An 8,663-nucleotide genomic window follows, 5' to 3' on the forward strand; every position below is an offset into this window, starting at 1 on the left:
TTATTTGTCAGCTTGCTGAACTGTTCCTTTTCAGAAACATAGATCCCATTCAAAAATTTTCTGATATCCTTGCTTGTTTAAAATAATAATAATTTTTTTTTTTACTGTGCTGGGTCTTAGTTGAGACATTGGGGTATCTAGTTCCATGACCAGAGATCAAACCCAGGCCCCCTGTATTGGGAGCAGGGATTCCTAGCCACTAGACCACCAGGGAAGTCCCTAATATCCTTGTTTTTACCTGTTATCATTTGCTGAATGCTTTGAAACAAGCTTAGTGTTGTTTCCTTCAAGAATCAACTCATCTTTCTGGGCTCGAGATACTGAACAAGCAACACCTTGTTTCATCTGAACCCCAAGGGGATGTATTTTTAACCTTCCCAAATTTGGATTTCAACATGAGAAACATTCTTGACATAGATGGAGAAGCGAGCACACACAGACCTCATCATGTAACAGAAGTCCAGTGTTACACACTTGATCATGTTCCGTACATGATTACAAATAGTGCAAACAGTCGCCAATTCTTTTCTATTTCCCCACCATCTATCAACCTGGAGCCCCTTCTTTTTCTTTCCAGGGAGACTGAGCTCTACATTGACATGATTGAAGGCCCTCCACAGGATGCCTTTAGGACTCTTCACAATAACTGTGCGTCCCTTCAAAGTAACATTGGCATTTTCTGGAATAGTCTGATTGCTGAGAATGGTTCATTCCCACAGTAGATGTAGCAAAGAAAGTTCAATCTTTTTAATTAATCTAACTATAGGCTTTGCTAACTCACTCAACAAATCTTAGTTCAAACATGTCTTGCCAAATTGCCCTCTGAAATGCTGTGTCACCATGCATTCTTTCTGATTGGTACTTACCACAGGTGCAGTTATATTTTCATGTATGGGTATTTGATCAATGTCAGCCTCCCCTCTGGAATAGCTTAGTCCAATAGAACTTTCTGTGATGATGCAAATATTCTGTATCAGCGCTGTCCAACTATCACATGTAGTTATTGAGCAAATAAAACATAACTAGAGCACTTGGGGATGTAGCTCAGTGGTAGAGCGCATGCTTTGCATGTATGAGGTCCTGGGTTCAATTCCCAGCATCTCCAATTGATTTCTCCCTGTTTAATGCTGAGAAAATATGACAAGTACAGATGTGAGTTTTAAATTTCATTTATTTTTAATTAATTTAAATGTAAATAGCCACATATGGCAGAGATTATTTATGTCCCCCACAGTCTTCCCAGCACTTAATTCAGTGCCCACACTTAGTAACTTCTCAATAAATATTTGTTGAATGATTTCCCTGGTGGTCCAGTGGCCAAAACTCAGTTCTCTCAGTGCAGGGGGCCCAGGGAACTATAGCCCACATGCTGCAACTAAAGATCCCATGTGCCCAACTAAGATCCAGTGCAGCCAAATAAATAAATATTTAAAAATAATTATTTGTTGAAAGATTCAATCTGTACAATAGGGATATGACTAGTTAACTTGTAGATTCAATCTTTTTCTAAGAGGAAAAGGGGAGGGGGGAGTCTGTACGTGACAGGGTCAGCTATCAATGATTCTCAGTCCTCCTATAAAGGTGAATTTGACCTTCGAAAATTTGATCAACCCCAGAGGGTGGCTGGGATAGTAAATAAGAACATATGGGGTGATCTGGATAAAATAACACCTGCAATATGCCTAGGAAGTGTACCTGGAACATGTGGTGGTCCATCAGCTTCACAGAGGGCAAGTGAATGAAGGTGTAGGGAAATTGAAGAAGACTTCAACAAAGCAGGTGGTATTTGAATCATACCTGGAGGAATAATAAAGGTGGTAGGAATGGGAGTGGGATGAAGCCCTGAGAGATTTTCAGTGCTTACCATGTACCAGGCATAGACTTGGGTTTTTATATGGCTAATTTAATCCTCACAATAATCTGACGAGTGAGATACAGACATTTTACAGACAACTGAAAAAACTGAGGCACAGAGACGAAAATCATCTTCCCATGGTCACCTCGCTAATGAATGGCAGAGCTGAGGCTGATACCTAGCCCTTGGCTCTTACCATGATGCTCTTCTACCTCATGAACTGAATTTTTCTTGGCAGAGGGAATCACGTATAAAGACACAGTAGTAGAAAAGAAATGGCGTGTTTTTGCATGAAATGCAGAAATGTAAGGGGAGATGAAACAAAAAATAAATGCTAGGGTCAGTCTGGGGTTCCCAAGGCAGTTCAGTATATGGCTCTGCCCCCTACATTCTCAGTTAATCCTCACAATAATCCAAGTATTACACCATATTACAAAATAAGAAACAGAAATTCCAGGAAGTTAAGAATCTTGTCAAAGGTCACAAAGCAGTTGTGCTGAAGTTGGGATATAAATCTAGGTGTGCCTATTTCTAAGTCTACTGTTTGTATTACTATTCAGTAATGCGTTGTGAGGTATGGGCTGAGAACAAGGCAAAAGGAACATGCTCTAGGGACAAAAGAAAGGATGAATTTTCTGACAAGAATCAGGTCAGAACTCATCCATGAAAGATCTACCTTGAAAACTCTGAAATCCTGGTTGGGGGACCATAATCTCTGTGAAGCCTTCTCTGATCAAACACGGCATTAGTCACTCCATCTTTATTTCTTACGTCGCTACGTTAACGCTTTCTGTTTACGTGGCTGCCACTCTCAGAACTGTCGCTTACTGAGCACCTCTCTGGCGGGAGCTTCACATGTCATGTTCTCATTAATCATCTTAATAACCTTCTGGGAGATGTATCATCACGTCCATTTGCAGATGAGTAAACCAAGGATAAGTGAGTGGCCAAAGGTCTGATAGCTAGTCCAGGACACATGCCCCATGTTCTTCTCTCCCCACCACAGTCTTTTTCACTCAGGGGCTGGTTTTTGCACCCCTACTACCTGGCTCAATGCCTTCCCCATAGCAGGCAGGCATTCACTCGAGGTTTGAATTCAACTGGTAGGATGGCAGGCTTTCAAATGTTAGTCAAGTAGAGAAAAGAGTCTAAGGTGTCCTGGGAAACCAGCTTTGGATGGTAGTGGGGGGAAGCCCTCATTTGGAGCATTTGCCAATTTCCATGGTATAAAAACCCCCACTTAGGCTGATTTCAAGCTACCGACCTGCTTGCAAAATTCCTGGATGTTTAACCGTGGTTCTCTTGACCTAGTAAGAACCAGTTCCAGCACACACCTGAATGTTCAAGGTCCTCAGGTACAAAGTACTTTCCCTCCTACAGCTCCTCTGCACAGCAGCTCTCTATATCCAGACTTCTTTCCAATCTCAGAAGGGTAGAGATTTAACAGTAAAGCTCACCTTTACCACAGCCCCATGACCTATTCTAATTCCAAATGGACCTGGGAACACAACATCCCTTAAACATCGCCTCCTTCTCTTGTATCCAGGACTATTTAATATTTAAGCACTTCCGCCTTCAAATGTGCCTCGGTCTCCTCTTCTGTAAATATCTGAGCTGGTCCCGTAGCCGCAGACAGCTTTCTACTGACAAGCAGTACAGAGCAATAGCTATGAGAGCCTCCTCTGACGCCACACAACCTGGCATTTCTGCTGACAAGTGGCATGCCCTTAGGAAGGTTCCATCAGCTTTGTGTGCCTCAGCTTACTGATCTGTAAATGGTGATTTTTTTAAAAAAAAGAACCAGTACCTGCAGTTTATGTCATAGTTGTGGAAATTAGATGAGTAAGTAGATGTAAAGGGCTCAGAATGTGGTGAAGTGAATGAAGTAAGTGAAGTAAAGTCGCTCAGTCGTGTCCGACTCTTTGCGACCCCATGGACTGTAGCCTGCCAGGCTTCTCCCATGGGATTTCCCAGGCAAGAGTACTGGAGTGGGTTGCCATTTCCTTCTCCACAGAATGTGGTATAGACATTCAATATTTGAGTTGTTTTTATCATCATTATGTCCTTTAGGCATGGCACAAATCTAGGAAGGCCTCAGTGTAAGGATTTTCCCACAGTAACTGTTTAAAATGTGTTACACTAAAAAAAATAAATAAATAAAATGTGTTACACTAGACTCTGAATAAAACTTAATTCAAGGGGGTAACCTATCCATCATTCTTTTAATTAGCAGTATAAAGTTAAGCATGTCATTTTTCATAGTCATTCATTCTCATGGCTCAGAGCTTGTTCTTTCCCTGGTAGAAGAAAAACATAAGTTTCTCAACCAACTTAGTAAAAGAAATGAAAAGACATGAGGAACTTAAAAAAAAAATAGTAAAAATAGTACATGCATTTTGTATTACATGTACATACATGCATACTGTACAGACACTAGAACAAGCACAAACATTCCCTTCCTACACCCCATTTGTTTTAGGTCTTATGGTGTCCCATTTCAATTCTAGAGGAAAGAAAACATTTTTAACCTAGAAAACAACTGGCCAGCAGAACCTCAGGAGGAACAGGCTTTACTGAAGTCAAGTCTCAGATGTCTCATTTTTTTTTTTTGGCTGCATAGCATGTGGGATCTTAGTTTCCCAATCAGGGTGTGAACCTCCCCCACTGTACTGGCAGCACAGAGTCTGAATCAGTGCACCACCAGGGAAGTCCCTCATACGTTTCATCTTGTAAGACTAGAGATCAGTCACCCTCACCACCAGCCAAGGGGTCATGTGTTAATTAACAGTTGTAAACAGCTTTTAGATCTTACAGATCAAATAAGTACTATACACTTTATTATCATTATTAATCCCAAGACAGTTGATGACCAGTCATTGGTGGAGGTGTGTGGTCACCCATAAAGCAGACTTGAATCTTCCTGATTGGCAAATAATACTCCAGAACCTGATTTGAATTAAAAGTGACCTACATCTCATTTACAACCTCAGATGTATTAAGACCAACTTTTCCATTCTAAGGATAGACCAAAGTATTTCTGAACTCTTTTATCTACAGGTTTACAATTGTCACCTAATCTTTCAATAATCTCAGCAACTCTCTTGAGGCTGTGTTGCAATAAAGGAAGCTAGATGACCTACTCATCTTGACAGGGTTCAACGTTAACCATTAAGTGAGTTTACTAGGCCTCTAGTTCAATGTTTGGTCATTGGCCTTTCTAAGAAGACAAAGTATTTTCCACTTGACCTCAGTAAAGTGCCTCATGATTGAAGTAGGAGATTAATGTATGTTTTATATGGAAATTATTGTACTAATTCCTTCAGACAAACAACCTCAGCTTTTCCACAGGCAAAACCTAGATGTTACTAGTATCACTAACTAGATTCTTGATTTTTAGCTCCCCAAAATAACGATTTCATTTCCCCATGTTCTTTGAACAAATATATGAGTAAGTGACTATGTTACGGCCTATAGGATGTAAGCGAACTGTCAGGAGCAAGATTCAGAAATTGTTCTCAAATGGAAAGGACATGTCGTCCTTCAACTCTTCTTCCAACTGATGACTGGAGTTGGGGCACTCATCTCGGGACGTGAGATAGAAGACAAACACTCAGGTCTGTGGAACATAAAGACAGGAGGACTCGGTATTGTCTCCAACATGATAGAGTACCATCTAAGCCCTGGACGTACTGCTTCTATCTAAACTTCTCTTAGGCGACAGAGAAATAGGCTTAGATATACTTTAAGCCACTGTTGTTTTAGGTCTGCTGTCACATGTGGCCAAACCTTATTCTAATCAAACTACTTTTGCATTATAGGAAACACATTGACATGGTAGGAATTTTTAAAGTGAATAAAGCAAAGGAAGAAAACAAAATTATTCAAAATTTCACCGTCTGTATGTAATCAAGACCTAACTGTCACTTTACTTTGCAAACTTTCCCTGAGTGTCTCCATCTATCCTCACAGCCTCAAACTTCACCTGGCGATTAAGCCTTCCCAAATCTCTATCTCCTCCTCATCTAGACTTACACACCCAAGAGCCTATATACATCCACGTTGTACAATCACAATGTGTCCAAAACAAAAGTCATCATGTTCGCTAGTCTAAACTCCGTCCCCTTTCTCAGTGACCGATAACCACTGTCCCCTCTCTTCACAGCAGAGGTCAAGGCAGCTTGCCTGACTTCTCCCTGTCCTTCAGCCGACACTGAACTGTGATCATCTGTCTGCCATACTAAAAGGTTCCCCCAGAATAAATAAAATGTTCCCCTAAGGAAGAATCAGCACTTATTCACCTATGTTACCTCAGTACCTAGAGCATGGCAAGATAGATGCACAAATATTTGAGTGATTATTCCCATTTTGTGCATTTCTTTCCAGTCTTTTCCTATACTTTTTGAAGCAAGATGTGACTATTCTATAAACACTACTTTAAACTCTATTTTTTCATTAATCATTATAGTACAGAAAATTTCCCCTTACTATTATTAAAAACTCTATATGAATCATTTTTAATGACTGCATAATATTACATGAACTAGCAGCTACTACTAAGCACTGACTATGTGTCAGGAACAGTATGGGCATTTTACATACAACCTCACTACATCCTCACTTCATAGATGAAGAAACAAAAGTTCAGAGAAGCAGAGTCCTCTACTTGTGATGACTGATGAGCCACAACAGACCATGAGCCCACGAAAGGCAGAACTTACATCTTTTATGTACAAGAGCAGGCCCTCCAACATTTGTTGAAAGAATTAAAAGAATCAACTATTAAAAACAAAAAAGAATCAACGATTTACAAGAATGTATATCTGGCAATTAAAAAGAGATTTACTTGCCTTATAAAAAGCTTAATCTATCCTTTTCATATCTCAGCACACTAAGAGGACATTAATTAAACACCATGTTAGATGCATTACAAACATCTTATTTAATTCTAACAACTCAGAGGAGTAACGCTGTGCCACCCACCATGATAGGAACCCAGGTTTGCATAACACAAAGATACATTTTCTACTTCCTACTTAAAGAGAAATTCTTTTTTATAAACTGTGTACATTGTTTTCTTAAATGGATAATCAGTTTTCCTACTTGCATTCATTCCAAGACAGAAATTTACTTGAATAGAAGTTATATATGTATGCATTCTGATGTGAGTTCTATACAACCATCAGTCTCCATCCTCTTGGTCCATTTATATAAAAGCAGAGCACACATAAACAGCCCAATCAAAGCAGTGGTTATTTCCAAAAATAGTGCTAATACAGGAGTAAAAACTGCCCTGGTGTGTGAGATGTGCATGAGTGTGTGTGTGTGTGCGTGCATGCGTGTGCATAGAAGTTAGTGGGAGAACCATGACCAATAAGAGCGTAAGCACAGGTTAGATCAGAGAGCAGCTCGGCAAGGCCTGGCCTTTGGAGACATTCCCTAGTGTCAAGTTCCAGCTCTATCACTTACTGTTTGCATGACGTTGAGCAAGTTCTCTAACGTCTTCGTGTCTTAACTCCTTAGCTGTGAAATGGAGATAACAGTAATATTTATCTCACAGAACAACAAGACTAAATTAGTTACCGCCTGAAGTGCTTACAGCAGTGGCTCATAGAAATTGCCACATAAGGGTTTCCTGAGAAACATCAGCAGACAATTCAGATAATATCATAAAACACATGGAGAATTTTTTGCCACATTAATAATCAAAGAAATACAGATTGAAATAAAGACATATTTCTATCCCTCAAATTGGCAAAAACTAATTTTTTGAAGGTAAAGTGACGTATTTATTACAGTGAATACTACTGCTCCCTCACCACCTATCTGTAACAACTTATCTCTAAGCACAACACTTTCAGCCTAGCTTTTGATTCAATTTTAAATCAAAACCAGTATTACAATTTCAGCATGTCAGAGATATAAAGCCAATTTTCTTTACACATATACTACAGTTACAAGTCAATAGGAAAAGACCAATAATTCAATTAAATAAAAATGGCAAAAAATATGAAAGACTTACAAAAAAGGAACTACAAGATAGCTCACATACAAAAGAGCTATTCAATATAATATCATTACTATGTTATTGCAACAAAAAAAGAATTTTAAAGAAACTATTAATATTATTTCTTAATACCAAGTACAGGGAAAACTCATTGAACTTATGGTTCAGTTCGGTTCAGTTCAGTTCAATTCAGTTCAGTCGCTCAGTCGTGTCCGACTCCTTGCAACCCCATGAACCGCAGCACACTAGGCCTCCCTGTCCATCACCAACTCCCAGAGTCCACCCAAACCCAGGTCCATTGAGTCGGTGATGCCATCCAACCATCTCATCTTCTGTTGTCCCCTTCTCCTACTGCCCTCAATCTTTCCCAGCATCAGGGTCTTTTCAAATGAATCAGCTCTTCACATCAGGTGGCCAAAGTATTGGAGTTTCAGCTTCAGTATCAGTCCTTCCAATGAATATTCAGGACTGATTTCCTTTAGGATGGATTGACTCAATTTCCTTGCAGTCCAAGTGACCCTCAAGAGTCTTCTCCAACACTACAGTTCAAAAGCATCAATTCTTTGGCGCTCAGCTTTCTTTATAGTCCAACTCTCATATCCATACATGACTACTGGAAAAACGATAGCCTTGACTAGACAGACCTTTGTTGGCAAAGTAATGTCTCTGCTTTTTAATATGCTGTCTAGGTTGGTCATAGCTTTTCTTCCAAGGAACAAGCATCTTTTAATTTCATGGCTGCAGTCACCATCTGCAGTGATTTTGGAGCCCAGAAAAATAAAGTCAGCCACTGTTTCCACTGTC

The 8,663-nt window shown here is 39.8% G+C and overlaps 1 non-coding gene and 1 pseudogene across 1 annotated transcript; one reads left to right on the forward strand and one right to left on the reverse strand.

Moving 5' to 3' along the window:
• On the reverse strand, nt 1–701 carry LOC133043350 (large ribosomal subunit protein uL6-like; annotated as a pseudogene).
• A 332-nt stretch (nt 702–1,033) lies between these two features.
• On the forward strand, nt 1,034–1,105 carry TRNAA-UGC (transfer RNA alanine (anticodon UGC)). The gene has a single exon. It is a non-coding gene; the product is annotated as a tRNA-Ala (tRNA).
• The last annotated feature ends 7,558 nt before the right edge of the window (nt 1,106–8,663 follow it).

Source organism: Dama dama, chromosome 22, assembly GCF_033118175.1.
Source record: "Dama dama isolate Ldn47 chromosome 22, ASM3311817v1, whole genome shotgun sequence".
Classification (NCBI taxonomy): Eukaryota; Metazoa; Chordata; class Mammalia; order Artiodactyla; family Cervidae; genus Dama; species Dama dama.